Raw genomic sequence first — 22,949 nt, 5'->3', positions numbered from 1 at the left:
CATGAGCTTTGTCAAAACAAGTCTTGGATTCCATGATGGAGATCATTCATGCACAGCAGAATAAACATGCAGCATCTATTTTAGAAACTTTATTACTGGATGTTAGAAGGCTGGAATTACAGCCAGGTGGTGTCTGATGGAGCTCAGAATGAATTACTGTCTCAGGTCTCCTCCTTTGTGACCTGCTTAGATAGACAATCTTTCATTAAGTTTTCCAGGTTATAGGCTTTCTGCTTTCTGGTAGAATCTTGACTTTTGCAGAGCACTCCATCTATTGCCCCCTGAAATCCAGAAGCCAAGCTGAGAGACTTCTGATCTGGGTAGAGAATCTTGCCCTTACCACAAGATAGATCTAGAAGATTGGGAAACAGAACTTATGTTGCTCAAGGTAGTTAAGTCCAAAGCAGACTTCAAAGCAGTACAAAACAGGGGTGTCGATTAATCAGTTAACTCACGCGATTAACTCAAAAATTAATCGCAATTAAAAAAATGAATCTCTATTGCAATTTTAATCACACTGTTAAACAATAGAATACCAATTGAAATTTATTAAATATTTTGGATATTCTACGTTTTCATATATTATATTGTGTTCTAATTGAAAGCAAAGTGTATTTACAAATATTTGCACTGTAAAAATAAATAGTATTTTTCAATTAACCTCAGACAAGCACTGTAGTGCAATTTGTCATGAAAGTGCAACTTACAATTGTAAATTGTTACATAACTGCACTCAAAAACAAACCAATGTAAAACAAGTCGACTCAGTCCTACTTCTTGTTCAGCCAATTGCTGAAACAAACAAGTTTGTTTACATTTACATGAGATAATGCTGCCCTCTTCTTATTTACAATCTCACCAGAAAGAGAGAACAGGCATTTGCATGGCACTTTTATAGCTGGCATTGCAAGGTGTTTATGTGCCAGATATGATAAAGATTTGTATGCTCCTTCATGCTTTGGCCACCATTCCAGAGGACATGCCTTCATGCTAATGACGCTCATTAAAAATAATGCGTTAATTAAATTTGTGACTGAATTTCTGGGGGAGAATTGTATGTCCCCTGCTCTTTTATCCACATTCTGCCACATATTTCATGTTATAGCAGTCTCAAATGATGACCCAGCACATGTGGTTCATTAAGAACACTTTCACTGCAGATTTCACAAAATGCAAAGAAGGTACCAATGTGAGATTTCTAAAGATAGCTACAGCACTCAACCCAAGGTTTAAGAATCTGAAGTGCCTTCCAAAATCTCAGAGGGATGAAGTGTGGCACATATTTTCAGAAGTCTTAAAAGAGCAACACTCTGATGCAGAAACTACAGAACCCAAACCACCAAAAAAGAATATCAGCCTCCAGCTGGTGGCAAATGACTCAGATGATGAAAATAAACATGGGTCGGTCCACACTGCTTTGGATTGTTATTAAGCAGAACCAGTCATCAGCATGGACGCATGTACCCTGGAATGGTGGTTGAAGCATGAAGGAACATATGAATCTTTAGCACATCTGGCACGTAAATATCTTGTGACACCAGCCACAACAGTGCCATGAAAACACCTGTTCTCACTTTCAGGTGACATTGTAAACAAGAAGCGGGCAGCAGCATCTCCTGCAAATGTAAACAAACTTGTTCAGCCAATTTTGTAGGCTCCAAAATTTTACATTGTTTTATTTTTGAATGCAGTTTTTTTTACATAATTCTACATTTGTAAGTTCAACTTTCATAATAAATAAATTGCATTCTAGTACTTGTATTAGGTGAATTGAAAAATACTGTTTCTTTTGTTTTGTTACAGTGCAAATACTTGTAATCAAAAATATAAAGTGAGCATTGTACACTTTGTATTCTGTTGTAATTGAAATCAATTTTAAAATGTAGAAAACAGCCAAACGTTTAAATAAAAAGGTATTATTTAAATTTTTAATCAATTCAAAGCCCTATTACAAAGGGATCTCAAAACTGCAAAGCATTACAAAGGGATCTTACAAAACTAGGTGACTGGGCAACAAAATAGTAGCAGAAATTCAATGTTGATAAATCTAAAGTGTTGCATATTGGAAAACATAATCCTAACTATGCATACAAAATGACTGGATATAGACTAGCTGTTACCATTCTCTGAAAACATCCACTCAATGTGCAGCAGCAGTCAAAAAAGCTAACAAAGTTTGAACCATTAGGAAAAGGATAGATAAGACAAAAATCATAATGCCACTATGTAAATCCATGGCATGACAAAATCCATGTTCAGATTCCAATCACAATACCAAAATTTGAGAGTGTTTGGATCCAGTGTTTTGGTTTGTGTCTAGAGAAACTTGAATTCTTCATGAATGTGGTCTGAGCACTGGAGTGGGACACGGAAGACCTGGGTTCTATTGGCTCTTCTGCTAGCCTGTTGGGTTACCTTAGACAAATCACTTTGAATACTATGTGCAGTTCTGATTGCCCCATCTCAAGAAAGATATATTAGAAACAGAAAAGGTATAAAGAAGGCCAACAGAAATATTAAGGGTATGGAACAGCTTCCATATGAGGAGAGATTAAAAAGACTGAGACTGTTCATCTTGGAAAAGAGACTACTAAGGGTGGATAAGATAGAGTTCTATAAAATTATGAATGGTGTGGAGAAAGTGAATAAAGTGTTATTTACTTCACATAACACAAGAACCAGGAGTCACCCAATGAAATGTATAGGCAGCAGGTTTAAAATAAAAGGAAGTATTTCTTCACACAAACACACAGTCAGCGTGTTGCCAGGGGATGTTGAAGGCCAAAACTATAACTTGGTTCAAAAAAGAACTAGATAAGTTCATGGAGGATAGGTCCATCAATGGCTATTAGCTAAGATGATCAGGGATGCAACACTATGCTCTGGGTGTCACTTGGCCTCTGACTGCCAGGTGCTGGGAGTGGCTGGCAGGGGATGGATCATTTGATGATGGCCCTGCTCTATTTATTCCCTTTGAAGCATCTGGCATTGGCCACTGTTTGAAGATAGGCTCCTGGGCTAGATGCACCATTGGTCTGACCCAGTATGGCCATTCTTATACTCAGTAATATCAGGCTGTACTTAGACTGTAAGATCTTTGGAGCAGAGACCACCTTTTTGTTCTGTATATGTACAGTGCCTAGCACAATGGGGTCATGATCCATAGCTGCAGTCCCTAGACCCCAAGTAATAATAGTATTTATACAAATAAGTCACTAATTTATCCCCACCCATAGTAATTGTCACTAGATATGACCTCAGCAGCTTTACTCATCCCCTGTCCTCCATTTTTGTCCTTCCTAAATTTCACTTGCACTGTAGCCTAACCCATCCTACCTATGGAAAAACTCTGTGGGAGGGGATCCTGGAGGGAGGAAAATCCCAAGGCTCCCCCCTAGATTGTTTCACAGAGGAGGATGGAATTTTACCTCTACAGATTGAACAGAGGACTTTGCTGATGAAACCAATGGATTGCCATGCAGCTGTACATATACCAGGAATCCCTGTCCTTCCCACTCTGGGGCAGCTCTGCTCCAGTGGTGTACAAGGGGGCCATCAAAAAGTCAATGTAGCATGAGACTGAATTTATTCATCAAGGAATTCCCCTTGGCACTTTTGGGGGAGCCACATCCAACCTGCCCCTTCTCTCTCCCTGTCTACCCTTTCCCAGTTTCAGATCCTCATCTTCAGAGAAGAAAGTGGGGATGATGTTGTAAAGTCAGCTGAAAATGCCTTCTGTGTGGAAGAGGAGAGACGTGTGTGTGAAGGGGTCCTTCTGCATGTTCAGAAGTAAGGGACACAATCTGGCCTTGAGTTCTCTTAATATGTTCCATACTCAGTGCTGTTCTATTATCCTTCCTGCAAAGCTTCTGCTCCAAAAGAGATTATTGCCAAAAATGGAAATTGTGCTTGATTCACATGTACACTAACGTTAGGCTGCTTCTTTTGGGAACTGGAGGCAGCAGGACTGTCAGGCAGTCTGTCAGGATGCCTTAAACGTAGCAAAGAAAGCAAGGCAAGTAAAAGCAGCTGTTTCTCCTCCTATAGTAGTAGCAGTAATAACAGCAGAAACTCTGAAAATGGAAACAGCAGCACAGCTTGTTATGGTGGGAGATCTCAAGTGTGGTACCAATACAGTTTTAACCCAAGAGTGGGATAAACAAGTAGCTATTCAAAAGTCATTAGAAATGAATGAAACATGTAATTTATGCTAATCAATCTCCTCCTTCCAAAGTAGTAGTATTGTCATTAATTAATATGGCACAATAGGGCATGTACTCTATTAAGGGCTTGATCATGTGGGGGACCCATGGACTGCATTACTGGGTGCAAGAGACTGACCAATTCATCACCAGCATTGGGACCTAGCCACTGAATCCAGGAGACACTATCATGTATCTAATCAGGTTCATCCACTAAGCCGACCTGGGTGGCCTCATACTCCTTTTTCAGAGCTTCTCCCTACCTGATCATCAATTGGTTCAGTTCTCAAATTTATGAATATTTATGACTCCACCCACCACGACAACTTACTCTTCAGCTCATGTATGGTGGGTCGCGACTCACCCATGGCGCCCCCTGCTCATCGTCCAGGGAGTTAGCATTTCCAGCCTCTGGAGCGCCCTCTGCAGGCTGGTGTCCCGCTTGCCGCTGGGCCCTGAATCCCTCCCGGACCTCAGTGCCCCTTTCACGGCAGGGTGCTACCCCCTGGCAGTACCCCCACAGATCTAGGTCATCCCCCCCCCCGGAGAACCCCCACCCTCTATCCCCACCTGGCCTCAGCCTTTGGTTACTGCCAGTCACCATCTAGCCCCAGCTCCCTGGGGCAGACTGCAGTATAATTGCCACTCATCATCGGCAAGAAGGGTCTGGACCTGCTGCTTCTGCTTAACCTTGGGCTGCCCTCTGCAACCCCAGTACCTTTTTCCTAGGCCTTCATCAAGGCCTGCAGTCTGGGGGTTTCTTAGGACGGAGCTCCCCAGCTCCTCTGGCCTTTCCCCAGCTCTGCTCCACCGATAGGTACCCTGCTCAGCTCCCAGCAGGCAGGCCCCTCCCTCTCAACATCTAGACAGAGAAACTGTTCTCCTGGCCCACTGCCCTCTTATAAAGGCTAGCTGGGCCCTGATTAGGGCGTGGCCACAGCTGTGGCTGTTCCCCCAATCAGCCGAGGCTTGCTGCTTTCCTTAGCAGCAGCCCTCTCCAAGGGCTGATTTCAAGCCCCACAGAGCAGGAGGCGGAGGCCATTCCCTGCTACAGAAAGAAGAGATCGGTCTTCTCGGGCTGCCCTGGTGGCTAGAGCTCTTTCCCTTCCTAGGCTGCTGCTACTGCTGTTTGGAGCTCCCTCCCTGGGCTGTTGCTGCTGGCTGGAGCTCTCTGCCTCCCTCCCTGGAGGGCTGCTGCTGGCTAGGACCCCTCTGGGAGCCACTGCTCTGCGGAAGGGGGGCCTTGCCAGCCTGCCCCCCTATCCCCACCCCTCTGGAGGGAGGAGAAGCGAGGACCCTGCCATCACCACCATTGTCACCCCTTCTGCCTGGGCCCTCACCTGGCTGGCTGCCTCGTCAAGGAGGAGGAAGACTTCTGCGAGGAATTGTGGAGGGGGTTGGTTATTGGACTGAGTGACTTTACCAGCTGTGCTCTTGGGTAGCCTTTTGTTGCTGTGGGGGGCCGGGGGAGAGGCGTGGAGCCCTCCCCCCATCCTGCTGCCTCTGCCCCACCACAACTTCCTTCACCACCACCACCCCTTTTTGCCACCACCCCCTCCACCAACCCAGCTGACCGTCAACGCCTGCTGCTTGCCCCTCGACGGGGCTGCTTGCTTCTTCGCCCACCACCATCTGGGACTGTTTCTAGCAGCGAGCAAGGACTGGAGTGAGCCCCACAAGCGCTTATGAATGCACTCCTCCCCCCCCCTTTTGTTTGGACTTGGCCCCCCTCCCTCAGTTGCATTTGGGTGGGGGGCCTTCCCATTACCCCCCAGCCCAGGTTTCTCCTCCCTTCCTCCCATAGCTCTCCGGAAGATTTTTCCCTGGTTATTTGCCTGTCCCACCCTGGCCCCATCCTAGGTTCCTGGGCTTGTTAGTGTGCCTACCCTGCCCCAACCCTTGCAAGTTTGTTGCTTTGCTTGCCCCGCCCTTCCCCAGGAGTTTGGTTCCGCCCTCCCCTTGTGCTCTACTTGCTCCGCCCTCAGTTGTTTGCTGTTCCCCCTGACTCCTGCTGACCCCTGCCCCGCCCAACCTGCAGTTTGGTGTGCCCATGTCCCTTTTCGGAACGCTTGTGCCCCCCCCCCCTTTTTAAGTTGTTTGCCCTGATCACTACACCTCTTTTGATGCAATCATAGTCCTTCCCCGTCCGAGTGCTGCCGGAAAAGCCGGCGCCCCGCTCTGCGCCCATGATTGTCCCCCTCTCCTTTGTTGTCCCCGTGTCCTTCTGTTGTTAGCACCCTCCTCCCCTGCCTGCAGCCTAGCTGGGAGGAGTAGTTGCTTCTTCCCTTCCCCCGGTGCCCCCCTACAGTTCCCCCCCACCCACTTCCTGCATACAGTCTAGCAGGGAGGAGTGGTTGGCCCTGTCCCACCTTCCCTATTCCCAATACCCTGTTTGCTGGACCCTCCTCCCCTGCCTGCCGTCTAGTAGGGAGGAGTAGTTGTCCATTGTCCCACCCCCAATTTAGGGCCTCCTCCTGCCTCTTTCCACTATGGAGGAGGACCCTGCCTCTGCCCCGGCCCCACTCCTGCTCCTGCCCCCAGTGCTCCCATAGTTCCTCCCCTGCCACCACCCTTGCCCATCCCAGCAGCTACCCTCTCGGCCACCACTAGCCTAGACTCTGCCGCTGCCATGGCTGCCCCTTCCACCGGCAAAAAGGGCCAGGGCGATAAAAAGGGCAAAGGCCCCGCCCAGAAAACACAACCTCCCGTTGGCGGGGCTGCCCTCCCTGCCGCGGCCCCAGCATCTACCGTGGCCCCTTCCTCCCCAGCCGTTCCCTCCACCAGCTCTGGGGGCGCTCCATCCCTAGCCCCCAGAATGTACGCCCAGGTGGCCGCCGCCGCCCCACCCCCGCAGGCCGCCACGCCATCTGCCCCGACTGGAGGAGATCGAGGCCCTGGGTCTGACCCCGGTCACCTAGGGGGAGGATGACCCCCTCCCTCCAGCAGGCCTCGATCTGGGCAGCGGCTCAGTTCCACCACCCCCTCCTCCTTCTCCCTGCCCCTCACTCCCAGCTGTAGCCACTGCTCTGGTCCTGGGGGTGCCACTGGTTCTCTCTATTTGTCCGGCCGCGGGTGGCATCTCACCTGAGGTCGCCGAGCCCCTAGAGGCGACAGCTGATGCCGAGCGGTCGGGCCCCAAGCCTGCGAGCGTGCCCTCTAGCGCCCAGACGGAGCAGTTGGCTTCCCCTCCAGAGGGGGGCCCCACTGAAGTTTCCATAGTGCCTGACGCCATGGCTGCGGGTGACGTGTTTCTCACAGCTCCCATGCCCAGCGTCAGCACAGGCCCCTCTCAGACCCTGGTCCCGTTGTCCCCACCCTCCCTCCTCAGATGGATCAAATTTAGCTATAGCTGGGAACATAACCCATAACTATGTTACATGATATACAGTTTATTCTTGTTCCAAAATAGACCTAATCTCAAATAATCATAGATGCTATGAGAGATACATAGATCAGCTAGCGACTGGTCCAAGATGCAAAATACAGCAGCCGAATCTGGATCTGAATTTCAAAACCCACAGTTTGGGGAGTGTTTAGATCCAGAGTTTTGGTTTGCCTAACTGCAAAATTCAAAACAAAATCCATGTTCAGATTCCAATCACAATACCAAAGTTTGAGAGTGTTTGGATCCAGTGTTTTGGTTTGTGTCCAGAGAAATTTGAATTCTTCATGAATGTGGTCTGAGCACTGGAGTGGGACACGGAAGACCTGGGTTCTCTTCTTGGCTTTTCTACTAGCCTGTTTGGGTTACCTTAGACAAGTCACTTTACTTCTCTGTGTGTCAATTTCCACATCTGTAAAATGGGGAAATGATACTTATATCCTTTGAAAAGTGCTATATAAGATTTGAATATTATTATTATTATGAATGCTGTGCTGCACTGACTTTAAAAAAATGTTACCCTAAATGATTTATTTCCCCAAAAGTTTGGAAATAGGCAAAAGATGGTGGGATCAGGGTCAATTTTTGAAAACCTCCATGTCATCCATCCTATTGACTACTCCAAAATATTATTTGTTACTTATTTTTGCAGTAAATTTTAAATAAAAAGCTACAGGTTGTAATTATATTCATCAAATAGTTCCACTAGTAGGTGGAAATTGGGATATAGCTCTGTACGAGTAATGAGGAAGCACTTTGTAAATTACTGTCCTGTAGGTCAAATGGCTGAATGAAGAACTGACGGTAATTCCATAGCTACTTCATAGGAAGCTAGTAAGTTATGAGTAAGGATAAGATTTTGTCATGGAGGTCATGGATTCCATGACTTTTTCAGAGACCTCCGAGATATTTTCTGCCTTCAGCCTTGTGCCCTGGGGTGACAGGCTGGAGCTGTCAGCTGGCGGTGCCCTGGAGCTACAAGCCACTGTGGGCGCTGGTGGGGCCCTGGAGCTCCAAGCCACCAGCCTGAGAGCCCCAAGCCGCCATGGGCAGTGGGGGCCCTGGACCTGTCAGCTGCAGCAGCAGCAGGTGCTGCTCCTCCCACAGTGGGTCTCGGGCTGTCATCCGCACCCACCTCCAACCCCACAGGGCTCAGGCTTCAGTCATCCCCTCCTCTCAATGCCCCACCATTATTTTTAGTAAATGTCACAGACAGGTGACAAAATCTTAACCTTAGTTTTGACCAATCCATGAAATGGGTTTGTTAGCCGAAGTATAGCACACTAGAGTAGTGTAACTTATTGGTTCAAACAAAATATTTGCAATGGTCAAATTTCTACTTTTAGGCCCTGAGCTGGCAAATAGGTAAAATAGCATGCATTCCTGCACATATGTGGAGTTCTACTGAAGTTAACAGGACTTCTCAGCAGTCCACACTCATGCATCTGTTTGCAGGATTGGGGTTAAAATGTGTATCATAAGATTTCTTCTAATAACCAAGTACCATTACCTTTAAATGAAATTTGCAATTTGACAATTCTTTGAGATGCTTTAATTACAGCTAATGGCTTGTCTACATAGGCACACTCAGGAAAATTAATCTGAATTAACTAAAGATATAAATTTAAAGTAGGTTAAACCACATTAAACCCTTTTGTAGATATTCTTATTTGGAATTAAAGTGGCCTTAATTCGGTTAAATTTAATCCTTTTTGGAAGTGAATTAAGATAAACCAAATTAAGGCTGCTATCAAGAATCAGGCCTTGCAGCAGAGCCAGTCTCCTTGCAACCCAGTGAGTGCAGCTGGCTGTATTAGGCTGCTTGATTGGCTACACTGCCTGATTGGTGGGAAGAGTTAGCAGACCAGTTCTTAAACCCAGCAAGAAGAGCATTTTAGTAACTGCTCATGGCAGTTCCTGCTTGTTCCTAGCTTTGCTCCTGTTTTTGACTCAGCACTGCTCCTGTTTTGCCTCACTGCAGGCAACCTAGCTTGGACATGGGGCTATGATTTGTAACTTTGGATCTGGCAGCTTGCTTCTGATTCTGGGTCTAACACTGGGCTGTTGTGTGGCTGCCTGCTTCTGTTCTGACCATTGGGCATGATCGCCCACATCCCAGTTTCTGAGTGTGCACACATGAGTTTAATGTGGTTTAACTAATCCACGCTAAAAGTTAATGTGGATTAACTTTCCTGACTGTAGCCTGTAGACAAGCGCTAAAAATAAGGAGCCAATTCTCCATTGCCTTGCACAGTTGTCTACTATACAACTATATATCTAAAGGGGGGTGTGCTACCAGTGGTTTGAGTGAAGAACTGGGATTTGATAGCCCTCTGCACAGATGTAAATGACTACATAAGGTGAAAGGCAGTAGAGCATTAGGGCCTATTTAAAAAAAAATTACAATTCTTGTGGTGAACTCAGTTATCCAGCATTTGCATCATGCTGCCTTACAAATTAACCACACAGTTACTCTGACCTAAATCATTGGTTTGTAATTCAACACAACTCTCAAAAGGTTTCTCGTTTAGGACTGAACTTTGTATGACCTGCGTAGAAAGCATCCAGTCTAGAATAAAAGCTATAATTAAAATGTCCCAAACTGATTAGTCTTTTTCATACCAAGGCACAGTTTGACTGTCTTTCCACATTGAGCTTATGGCAGAAAGATGTTTATGTAGGGATAATTGTAGAATGTGCCCTATTTAACCACTAAGGGACTGATCCTTGGCTGCTGTAAATTGATGCAACTCCATTGACTTCATTGTAGAGGTGCCAGTTTGTACTAGTTGAAAATCTGGACCAAAAATCTTTTAAAACCTTCTCAGACCTTTTCTTTTAGCTTTGCTGCCACTCCCTGGCACGTGAGGAGTGATAGGATTCCTCTACCTATTGTCCCTGTAGAGGTCCCAGGCCACAAGTGCAGCTGCTTGGGCTGATCATTAGGAATGGGGTTTGTTTCAATGTAAATAATTTTTGAAAAACAGAAAAGATGGAGATCCACTGTCAACCACTAAACAACATTATGAAATTACTTTTTTTTCTTTTTGTATATAGGCTTAAATATGGGGCTCAGGTAGTACAAATTTCATACACCAGCTGAATTTGTGGCCTGTGACCAGGAGCAGATTTACCATGAAACAAACTGAGTGGTGGCACAGGGCCCCCAACGACAGGGGGGCCCCCAAAAATGCAGGAGAAATATCTGACAACCTGCCCCCGAGTCCCAGCCAGCGACGCAGCAGGGCTCAGGCATGCAAGCTGCCTGTATGCCATGGCTGGTGGCCCCACACCACTCCGGGAAGCAGCTGGCTGCTGGCACATCTCTGCATGTCCCTGGCGGGGTGGGGGGGAAGGTGGAGACCCGCTGTCCCCCTTCCCCTAAGGGACACGCAGAGATGTGCCAGCAGCAGGGCTAAGGCGGCTCCCTGCCCGCTCTGCCTCCCACCCTCCCTCTGCGTCACTTCGCTCCTGGAAGCAGCTGGCATGTCCCTGTGGCCCCTGGGGGGGGATGTCTCCGTGCGCTGCCCCCGCCCTGAGCGCCAACTCCGGGGCTCCCATTGGCTGGGAACTGCAGCCAATGGGAGCTGTGGGGGTGGTGCCTGCAGGCAGCAGCACGCGGAGACCTCCTGGCCCCTCCGCTTAGGAGCTGCTGCCAGAGGGGTGTGTGTGCCGGTCACTTTGGGAGCTGTGCCACCCAAGATAAGTGCTACCCCCATCCCCCTCCTGCACCCCTGTCCCAGCACAGAGCCTGCACCCCACACCCAAACTTCCTCCCAGAGCCCACTCCTGCATTCCCTCCTGCACCCCCTGCCCCAATCAAGGTACCTCACTTTATTTTCATTTACTTCCCATTACTTATGACATAGGAGAAGAATGAAGAAGAGAAGAATGAAACACGAGGGAGAAGATAAGAGAGAATGTTCTTTTTCCTGACTGGGTCGTGGAGGGGGGCAAAAATGAAGCTGCACACAGGGCCCCACTGCCTGTGACATATAAAATGAGCAAGGTCACTTTTTGAAACACCATTGTTTGTGTTAGGCCAAGGCAATCTGTGTAAACGATCACTTTATCTATTACTATTATACAAGCACTGCATAGGCAGAGCGACCAAATTTCAGGCCCAGTCCTGCAGCCCCTTACTCATGCAAGTAATCTGTGCTCATGTAAATAGTCTTACTGAGGCCAGTGAAACTACTCAGAAGAGCAGGAAATACTCAAGTAACAGTTTGAAGAATCATACATTTACCTAGGAATGTTCCTATTATAGAGTTTAAGGACCCGCTTCTTTGTTGCTCTGTATCTTGTGTAGTCATTGTACTAGCTCCAAGTAATTCCAAAAAAGGTGTAAAATGTTACCGAATCAAAAGGGTAACATCTTACAGTCTCCGTATTCCTTTGGCTCCAATGTAAATCACTACGCAAGGTGCAGAACAATGAAGAATTGGGCCAGTGCTTAATTTGTAATGAAAGAGATGCCAGGGCTCAAGCAATTTTTTTACATTCATAACTGATTCAACAGGCCCAGAGGTGCCGGTGCTATGAACTGCCAAGCCTAGAGGTGCCGGGGCTCGGCCCTGGCAAAAATTAAGCACTGAACTGGGCCCTCAGAGATGTCAAGTCAGTGAGAAGTGACTTTTTATAGGAACAAGGCAAGAATTATTTAGCTAATTATGCATACTGTATGGGATGCAAGAAGATGTACAAAACAAAATATTGTTCCATGGCATTTATTGTTTAGTTTTCATCTTCGTGTAGGCACATTGGGCCAAAGTTTCTGTTTACTGGAATTTAGAAAGAATTCTAAGTTTAAATGGAAAAAGAACAAAGTCGAAAATCAGTTTCATATCCAATTACTATTTTAAAAAACTACACATGTTCAGTTTTATCTTTTTTTTTTTTTAAAAAAAAGTAGCACTCTTTCTATATCTGGATTTATTTATAAATTTTAAGTTCCTGATGCTAGTGAAAACAGAAAAGGAAATGAGAATTTAGATGCTGCTTTTTTAACTGGCTGATATAGTCTGCACTGGGTTGGCATTATAACTCAATTCCTGTGCAAGAATCATAAAATAAATACCATCGTAACAATAACTTCCATAGTGCCTTTCATCTGAGGATCTTAAAGTACAGTAGATCCTGAGAGTTCTGCTGACCACATATCTCATTTGGAACTGGAAGTACGCAATCAGACAGCAGTAGAGACCAAAAAACCGAACCCTCCACTCCCCCAAAAAACAAATACAGTACAGTTCTGTAAAAAGAAAAGGAGTTCTTGTGGCACCTTAGAGACTAACCAATTTATTTGAGCATGAGCTTTCGTGAGCTACAGCTCACTTCATTTGAAGTTTTCCAGACTCCAGCGAGAAACTGCTGAATTGGAATTCATTTGCAAATTGGATACTATTAATTTAGGCTTAAATAGAGACTGGGAGTGGCTAAGTCATTATGCAAGGTAGCCTGTTTCCTCTTGTTTTTTCCTACCCCCCCCCCCCCCAGATGTTCTGGTTTAACTTGGATTTAAACTTGGAGAGTGGTCAGTTTAGATGAGCTATTACCAGCAGGAGAGTGAGTTTGTGTGTGTATGGGGGTGAGGGGGATGTGAGAAAACCTGGATCTATGCAGGAAATAGCCCGACTTGATTATGTAAAGAGTTGTCACTTTGGATGGGCTAGCACCAGCAGGAGAGTGAATTTGTGTGGGGGGGTGGAGGGTGAGAAAACCTGGGTTTGTGCTGGAAATGGCCCACCTGTTGATCACTTTAGATAAGCTATTACCAGCAGGACAGTGGGGTGGGAGGAGGTATTGTTTCATATTCTCTGTGTGTATATATAGTCTGCTGCAGTTTCCACGGTATACATCTGATGAAGTGAGCTGTAGCTCACGAAAGCTCATGCTCAAATAAATTGGTTAGTCTCTAAGGTGCCACAAGAACTCCTTTTCTTTTTGCGAATACAGACTAACACAGCTGTTCCTCTGAAACCAGTACAGTTCTGTTAAACGTAAACTACTAAAAAATGAAGAGAAAGCAGCATTTTTCTTCTGCGTAGTAAGTTTTAAAGCTGTATTAAGTCAATGTTCAGTTGTAAACTTTTGAAAGAACAACCATAACGTTTTGTTCAGAGTTATGAACATTTCAGAGTTACGAACAAGCTCCATTCCCGAGGTGTTTGTAACTCTGAGGGTCTACTGTACTTTACAAACATTATTAATTGAGCCTTACAACACCATCATGAAATAGGAAGACAGACACGAGAGGTTATGCAGTAAGTATATTAATGTAGCATCCAAAGAGCCCTGTTGTGCTGAATGCTTTGTCCAAGGTCATACAAAGAAAAATATACTCTACTCATAGAAAGCCTAAACATTCAAGCTCTATGAGAGTACCATACAAAGTGGTCCAGCCCCTCCTGCTCCAAGTGCCGGGCTGCTCTGCCGCCCCCACCATGACTGCTACTCTAGGTCTCTCCATGCTCTTTGTGCAGGGTTCTGGGATGATTGGATCCATATAGTGGTTGATATGCAGCCTCTCCCTGAGCCAACCTCCACTGCAGCTTTCCTGGCCAGATTATGTTGGGCTGGTAAAGACCCTTTCATCAGTGGTGACTAGGGTGGGCTCAGGCATCCTTGTTTGGCCACTTCATCAATGGACTCCAAGGACAGCCCCAGCACGGAACATAAGTGGGGCAAAGGAGAAACTTTTACTCAGGGCTTGTCTACACTGACAATTTACAGCGCTGCAATTTTCTTGCTCATGGGGTGTGAAAAAACACACCCCTGAGCACAGCAAGTTTCAGCGCTGTAACGCACCAGTGTAGACAGTGCACCAGTGCTGGGAGCCACGCCCCTCATGGAGGTGGGTTTTTTTTTTTTACACCGCTGGGAGAGCTCTCTCCCAGTGCTCTGCCACGACCACACAAGCCATGTTAAAGCACTGCTGTAGCAGCGCTTTAGCGTTGCCAGTGTAGACTAGCCCTAAGGCGCAGAGATGGAAATAAAAACATGGGGACTGATTCTGTTCTCTGCAACACATTGCCACTTGACACTGGAGTCAAGTGGCATAAGTAAGATCAGAATCAAGCCCAAAGATCTTACACCCAGCCCTTGCTCTAATGATTAGACAACGTTGCCTTCCACTATATGAATTCTTTAAGGTCGCATATCTTTGTACATTGTCCAATTCTAGTAATCTTTTGTTACTGCAACATATAGTGAATCCATAAAGTCATTAAAATGTTCTTTATGCATCTGTGCTAATAACAGCTCAGCAACCCCTTTTCAGGGTTAAAATAAGTCCATTGTTATAGCTGAGAGGTTTTTGATTTTGTATATGTTTGTTTTATGTGTCTCTACTTTTCTTTCTTGTGAAAAGTACTAAGCCACTAATCTGGGAACGATGCATCTTACTTCATTGACTCTTTAACTACCAAGAAAAACACACTTCCATGGGCACCAACTTGTGAAAAATCAGGTGTTATGAAAATAGTTGCCCTGTTGTGAATTATAGGAATAAAATGCAGACTTGTATATTTTATCATGGTTACAGAATTAGCAAAAATGTACCATCTATGTTCTCTAACTCCTGTTGGAGAAAAGTACTGCTGAATTGCAGGGTTTTTGTTTAAAATTAACCTTGTTACCAGCTCCAGGCTCTTTAGCATATATTTACTGGGCCCTTAAAAATAATGTTCTTAAAATAAGTACCAAGGTATTAGGGGCCAGATGCTTGCCCTTTGGAAAAGAAAATGTATTAAGCTGAAAATATTGGCAGATATCAAGCAAAGTAAAACTTTTCTGAGTTTATTCCTTTTCACTTAGGGCAAGTTTGGCTGTGGAAATTGTTTGTAAGTCTGCACTTCAGAAACACACATCTACATATCTGTGCCTAGATTTAAAATGTGGTGGTTCTGCTTTGAAAATGGACTATAAAAATGGCACTGTGGGATTCTATATTTATGGTGTGTCAATGACTCAAAAATTCTCCACTCGCAAATAAAAGGATGTTGTTGTTTTTCCTAAATGGCAGCACTGCAAACTACCCCAGGGATGTGAAGGTAAAACTGTATTTCTGGTGATTATGTGGAAGGAGAGAACAAAGATTCAGCTCCTCCTTCTCCTCTGGCATATCCATCCTTGAGACCCACTTCTGCTGTGATGCTTTGGTGAGTGGCAATTGAAAATAGCTGGTTTTCTCTTTATATAATTATAAAATGGTGTGGGGGCGGGAGGGGACCATCAGATAATTTGTTGCTATCAAGTTGTGCACGTAATACGTCTTATTATCACTACCCTACTCCTCCCTCCTCACTTCCCTCTTATCACTTGTTACCCTCACCATTGTATTTTCTTCCTGATAACACTGTAAACTCTTTGGGCAGAGACCCTTCTTCCTTTGTGCTTCAACAGTGTCTGGCACAATGGGGCCACCATCCTGACTGAGGCCTTTGGGAACTCTGCTTACGCAAACCTCAACTAACACACCACCATGTCTAGAAATGTAGGTCACAAGAATGTATTGTCACACCTAGCAGAAGGGGACTGTATCCTGGAAAGTAGTGATTATGAGAAGGACTTGGCGGCCGTGATGGATAACCAACTTGACATGCCTTCTTAGCTACTGCATTGCACTGGGAGGTCATTAATGTGAGCCTGGGATGTATAAGCAGAAGAATATTGAGTAGGAATAGGGAGGTAGTATTGTCTTTTGTAGACAGCAATGGTGGGCCCATTACTGGAATACTGTGTCCAGTTCTGCTGTTCACACTTCCAAAAGGATGTTGAAAAATTGGAAAGGGTTCAGAAAAGAGCTACAAGAATGGTTTGAGGTCTGGAAAACTTGCCTTACCATGAGATAGTAAAGAAGCTCTATCTATTTAGCTTATCCAAGAGAAGGTTAAGAGATGATTTGATTGTGGTCTATTAGTATCTACATGGGGAGAAGATTTGATGGCTCTTTAATTTAACAGCTGAATAGTGAGATTTAATGGCTGAAAGCTGAAGCTAGACAAATTCAGACTAGAAAAAAGGCACAAATTTTCTAACAGTGAGGGTAATTAACGTGGTGGATTCTTCAGTACTTGAAGTCTTTAACTCAAGGTTGGATGTCTTTCTAAAGGATGTGTTATAGCTAAGCCAGAAGTTATTGGACTTGATGTAGGAATCACCTGGTGAAATTCTGTGATCCGTACTATGCAGGAGGTGAGACTAGATAATCTTATTTGTCCCTTCTGGCCTTAAAAATCTATGAAACTATGTCCAGTCCGTTAGCCAGAAACAAGCATTCACTAACCCACGGTCTTTCTGTCCTGCCCATAGCAACTCTCTGTCCCATGACCTGGGAAAACTGCTATTCTGGACTCTCATGTCACAACCTTATTGTCACAACATGTTACACCCGATCTCCTTAATTGTGGTGATATTGTAGCTAGTCCTCATGGGGTCCTTAAGATAGGGTTCCCTGTATTTAACTCTTTGTATGCAGTGTTTCACATCAAGTACTTACATAATAACAATAACTCATAACATTCATTTCATTGCCATGAAATATATACACAAAATACATCAAGTGGAAGATTGATAAACATGCCTAATGTTCAGATACACTAGCTGCAAATGCGTGCCTAGCTTTATAGCATCTTCCTACTTCAGGGCTACAATCAGTTGGAATGATCTCTGCTAGGAAGCAGAAGTTTCAGGGCCCTAACTCAGACACTGGAAGACACCAAACCGGCCTCTTGTTCCTTCAGTAAACATAAGCAGATTCCTCTGCCACATTCTCTTAAGATAAAGCTCCAAGAGAAGCAACATAATCTCAAAATCCTAACACTTTAGCAACTCCACTTTTGCTACCTCAGATTAATATATCAGACTTTTGTATGGCTACTAGTTTTGTGTTTTCTGTGTGCAAGACCCTCAACTGAAATCAGAGCTCATCCCCTCTGTCAGGAATAGAATATATACAGAATGTAACCAAAGTTATAAACACATGGTTTTGTTCTAGCTGGACCTATGCTCAGGATTGGCTTTTTGACTTAGGAGCTCATTTGTTTCTAGTAGTTATTCTTCATCTGAAGGCCTAAGTTTCTGTTTGTGATATCGCTGAGGAGATGATGTCATGAACAGTGAACTGAGCAACCTTGAGGTGAGGAATAAACAGCTGGAATAGATGCACTCCTTATGCAACAATACTTCCATGGAAATTATTTTAATAATTAAAGGGGGGCTCTAAAAGGGAAAAGTCAGCTGGTGTGAGGAGAGGCAGAACACTACTAGGGTGGCCAACTTTGGTTGGATGGATTCCAGGAGGTTTCATCATAGACATTATCTTTAATTAAAAATTAATCTTTAATTCCTGGAGACTTCAGGACAATTCTGGAGGGTTGACAACCCTATAAACCATACAGGGGTCCTGGTCCATGACTGAGGTACCAGTCATTAGGGTAATTCAAATAATAAATAATCATAATAATATGCTACAGAAGCAAATTTATCTCTAAACAAAATGCAAAATTCAGAGAGTCATTAAGAAAACTTTATTATAAAGGTCTCCTCCAAGAATGTAAAAATGTGCTTCCTTTACAAATCTTTCATGGTCTACACAGTGTTTTGAAAATCTTGATTTATGGAATAATCAGGGGCTTCCAATTTATGTAACAGGGGAGTAAACCTTCCAGACTTGGTGTCGTAACATGTTCAAATCCTTTAGACGGCAGTATAAATATTGAGGAAATTATCAAGAATCCTGTTCACTTAAGATGTTCCTTATTTACACAATCTACTTGCACAGATTTTGGTGACATTTTTGTACCCAGCCAGATCATATTCTACTTAGGATGAATTAACACAAAATGATGATACCTCTAATTTATAGTCACTGTATTATAGTGGAGCCCAACTAGGGTGACGAGATGTCCCAATTTTATAAGGACAGTCCCGATTTTGGGGGCTTTTTCTACTATAGGCACCGATTACCCCTCCCCACTGATTTTTTACACTTGCTATCTGGTCACCCTAAGCCCAACATGCTGTGTAAATTAAGTGTGGGCCTGATTGCCTGCTGCCTCACACCTTGTGTAGTCGTTTACACCTGTGCCAAGTGAGTGTGAACTGCCAGAATTCAGAGCAGAATGATAGCATTTTACACCCAGTTGGCACAAAATTTAAGGCAGCAGAGAATCAGACCTTCTCTCAGAACTTCCATTATAAATCTAGATTTACAGTGGGTTTGCATGTGGCTATAAATTTCCCTGTGCTCTTGAACTCAGTATAAATGGTTTCAGCCTGGGACCACATTCTTTAGGGCAATGATTTTTTTTTTTAAAATAAGCGAAGTTGTGTCTTTAGAATTTACACCTTTGCTAGCATACATTTTGGGTGTTTTTGTGCTTGTTAAATAGTTTTGATTTACAAACTGAAAATTGACAAGGGATTGAACTACTCTATGGTCAGGACTAAGTATTATCTAAACATGAGTGCAGGGAACTGGACTAGATGACCTCTTGAGGTCCCTTCCAATCCTACAATTTTATAGTACAGTGTAGCACCTTGTGGTGTTCAAGTCCAGTCAAATTCTTATTTGACTGAAATAAGCAGTTAATCTGGTTTATGCCTATGACCACCAAGGTGCATATCACAGCTAGCATAACACAGGACAGTTCTTAGAGGGGTAAAAGAAGGATGGTCACTTTTTTGCAGGTATAAACCTAGCAAATGCTAATGACCTGATGGTGGCAAAAATCAGGTTGTTAGAGGTGCACCCTGCTCAGATTTGTGCCCACAGTTCATTTTGGGTCCAGTCTTGGTCTCATTTAAGTTACAGGCATAGCTCACATCAACTGTGCAGGCCCAAGCCCTTTCTGGGTTGGAAATTATACCCACAACAGGGAGGCCAGGCATCAGCCCACCTAAGCTGTATCTTGCAAGGTCTGACTTATATAGCTCCTTAAACATTCATATTTCAGGCTTTGGGGGGTTGTGTAGGTGGGGGTCTTGTTCTCAATTTTGACTTTCCTGAGCAATCACGTGACGTCTTTCCAGCATCAATTATTCCTTTATATTCACATGAAGTAATTCAATGAAAAATTATCGCAGTAATCAGTGGAAGAGTTAAGTGTGTATGTTTATTTCTCTTATGCCAATTACTTGATTCTGAATTTTTTATTTAAAAACTATTTGATTTAAGTGGAAGTCACTAGAATGGCATTGAAATTGTATATTTTGAGAGGGAAAAGATCCAATTAGCTGAGACATTTTTATTTTAAAATTGGCAATTGTGACTGCCCAGAAAAAAATCCACATTTTATAGAGCAGACTAGGATCCTGAACCCAGCGGGAATCACCACCTACAGAGCTTTCCAAAAATGCCTGCAACAATATTAAATATGTATGCCTCACCCTTATTCAAGCACCAAGTATATTGCGAATAAAATTTATTTTTCAGAGTGATGTACATTATGGGCAAGAGTTTCAAGAGTGGTGCAGCTGTTTCATGCCACACCACCAGTGCAGCCCCAGTAGAATCGTGCTAGCTTGACACTGCTCCAGAGAGGGTGGACAGGAGAAGAATTGGAAGAAAGGGGTGTTTAGACGCCTGTGCCATGCTGATCCCTGACTATGGTTTAACTTTAAGCTATTTTTGCACCTCCCCTGCCCCCTACCCATGTTTTAGCTCAGGATCTCGCCCCCTCTATTTTCTGAGCCTATTAAAAATTGAGGATTTCAGTGTCTGCACAGATTACAGAATCTCAAAAGTTAGTCAGGAGGTAAAATATAAGATAATTAGGTCCATCTTTCTGCAAATATAGGATTATTCCCTATAGCAGTGGTGCACAAACTGGGAGACTCATCTCCCCCCCCCCCCCCCCCACCCAAGGAGGGGGCATAAGAGGTTCTCTTGCGTGGGTGAGGGGGTGAAGAAACGGGACCTGCTGCCGTAATAGCGGTAGCAGGATAAAAATAGAGTGGGTATTGTGGGTGGGATGGGACCTGGATTAAAAAAGTAGTCCTGCACTGCAAATAACATGAATGCCTTGGCCAGCAGCCACTGCTCTGCAGCCGCCCAGCTCTGAAGGCAGTGGTGCTGCCAGCAGCAGCACAGAATAAGGGTGGCAATGGAGGGGAGGGCATGACAAATTCCTTGAATGGTAAGGGGGACGTGACTGGAAAAGTTTGCACACCACTTCCCTAAGGTATACTTTCCAGGGTTTTGTCCGGGTTTAAATGCCCCAAAATAACCCATTTTCCTTGGAAAAATACTCCACAGCCTAATACATCCCTACAATCAAGAAGGTTTCCCTGCCATTCAGCTCAATACGAAGGTTCTCCTAATGACTCCACAGTTTTAGTATAGAATGCCTCTAGTAGTCAAAGGAAGAACGGCATTGTTTAAAGCAGTCCTCTAGGTGGACACCTGGCTCATCGCGGTATCATGGGTAATTGTATCTTGTGTCTCTCTTTCTACTTCTCTCAAAAGAATCTGAATTTGGGGAAAAGTCAAGCACCAATTTCAGTCATTCCTTGAATAAGGGGGAAGTGTTGTAATGAAATGATACTCAGTGGCATGTGCTATAGTTACCACCCTTGCAACATCTAGCAGGAATAGGAAGCTGGAGAGCACACACATCTGAAAGTCCAGAAAGGACAACATATTTCCAGTTACAGCTTTCTATATTTGGTAGACAACAAAGGCATTGTACATTACTAATTAGACCATATGTCCTACATTTTTTTTTAAAACCAAGCCATGCTTTTCCTTGTGGCATCATATGGTTTCAGCATTTGATCTGTTCTATTCACCCCTCCCATGTCTTTGACATAATTAGTTGCACATGTAGGTTTGTTTTTGTGTTTTCTAATCTCAGATGGAATCTACAAGTGGGTGCTCATCAAGGAGAAGGAAGAGTGAGGACATATTGTTACTTTTTATCAGTGTATTTTACTGCTAGCAGTTCCTCACGGAACAGAGCACTGGTATCCACGGGCATTTTGTTCTCTGCAGCTTGGTGGTGGTTGTTTTTTAGTAGCCTTTTGTATTTTGGCATTTTTCTGTCAAAATAATACAGGGATTATAAATAAAGGAATGCCTGTATAGATGTTATACACCTACTAGTGGTGTCCAGAAATTGGCAAATGTGGTTCCCATACTGTTTTCTCACTTGAGTTTATTAGTAATCTTTATTTGCACAACGGTAGCTCCTAGGTGCCCTAGTCATGGACCAGGATCCCATGTGCTAGGCGTTGTACAAACACAGAACAAAAACAAAAATGTGGTTCCTGTCCTAAGGAGTTGATGAAGGGAGACACAGGGAGCTCAAGCTGTAAACCTTTTCCAGTAAGCCATACAGTATATACTGGGTAGAGTTGTGTCATGTCTCAAAAATTTGATGGCTATATTTGGATAACATGATGGGTATAGTATAAAAACATAGATGCTTTGTGGGAATATCCTCTGTGCAATTGTGCAGCACTCAATCACATTGGAGAAGGCTTACTCATGCAAGTAGTCCCACTGAAGTCAGTGGGACAACTGGTATACATGCTCTCCTATATGAATAAGGGCTGCATATTTGGGTTCCATTTGAACAAATAATCCCTCTTCAAGACCATTACGGACTCATTTGTTCATATGTTTTGCGGTAAATATGTGATGGTTTTATATAGCATCCTTCATATACTTTAGCCTCTCTGTCAAGTGGAATTGAAGGTTTTCAGCAGAGTTGTTGAGAAAAGGTCAAAATTTCGACAAGAAATGGGAAATAAATACTGTAACATTTTTATGGACATATTTTTCCAGTTTTTGACTAGGTTCTAGTTTTCAGGCAAGATTTACAGTGCTAAAGTGAGTCAATTGTCCCAAGAGAAGAGAAATGAGATTTAGAGATAAGGCAGCACAAATGGAAGAGTGACTCCCAAAAGAACAGGAATGTGGCAATATGAGAGAGAGAGAGAGAGCCTAGACTGGAGAAGCAGAATGAATGAGCAGAAGAACAGAATGTGAAAGCAGAGAGAGGGCAGAGGCAGTTTGTGGAGAATGTTTAAATCTGGGAAAGCAGCTCTTAAGTGGGCACAGACGTGGATAGGAGGGTGCATGTCTTGTTTGCTTGTGTCTCTCTCTGGTACATTTTCTGCAGACTGGATAACCAAAAAATGGGTTCTATTTGAAAAGCTGATCACATTTTGGAGAGTTCCTATGCAGAGTTTGAGAACTGCCATTTAAGTGAAAAATCACAGTAGGAAAAATTACTCATTTACCCTTTCATTGTGCCCATTTTAAAAAGCCATAGTATTATACGTAGAATAACAACACCTTGGCTCAGAGCTGTTTTTCCTTCAGGCTAGCTGACAGATATGGACTCTTAGACTTTCAG

The sequence above is a fragment of the Caretta caretta genome, chromosome 6 (assembly GCF_965140235.1).
Source record: "Caretta caretta isolate rCarCar2 chromosome 6, rCarCar1.hap1, whole genome shotgun sequence".
Lineage (NCBI taxonomy): Eukaryota > Metazoa > Chordata > Testudines > Cheloniidae > Caretta > Caretta caretta.
This window is presented reverse-complemented; position numbering follows the sequence as displayed.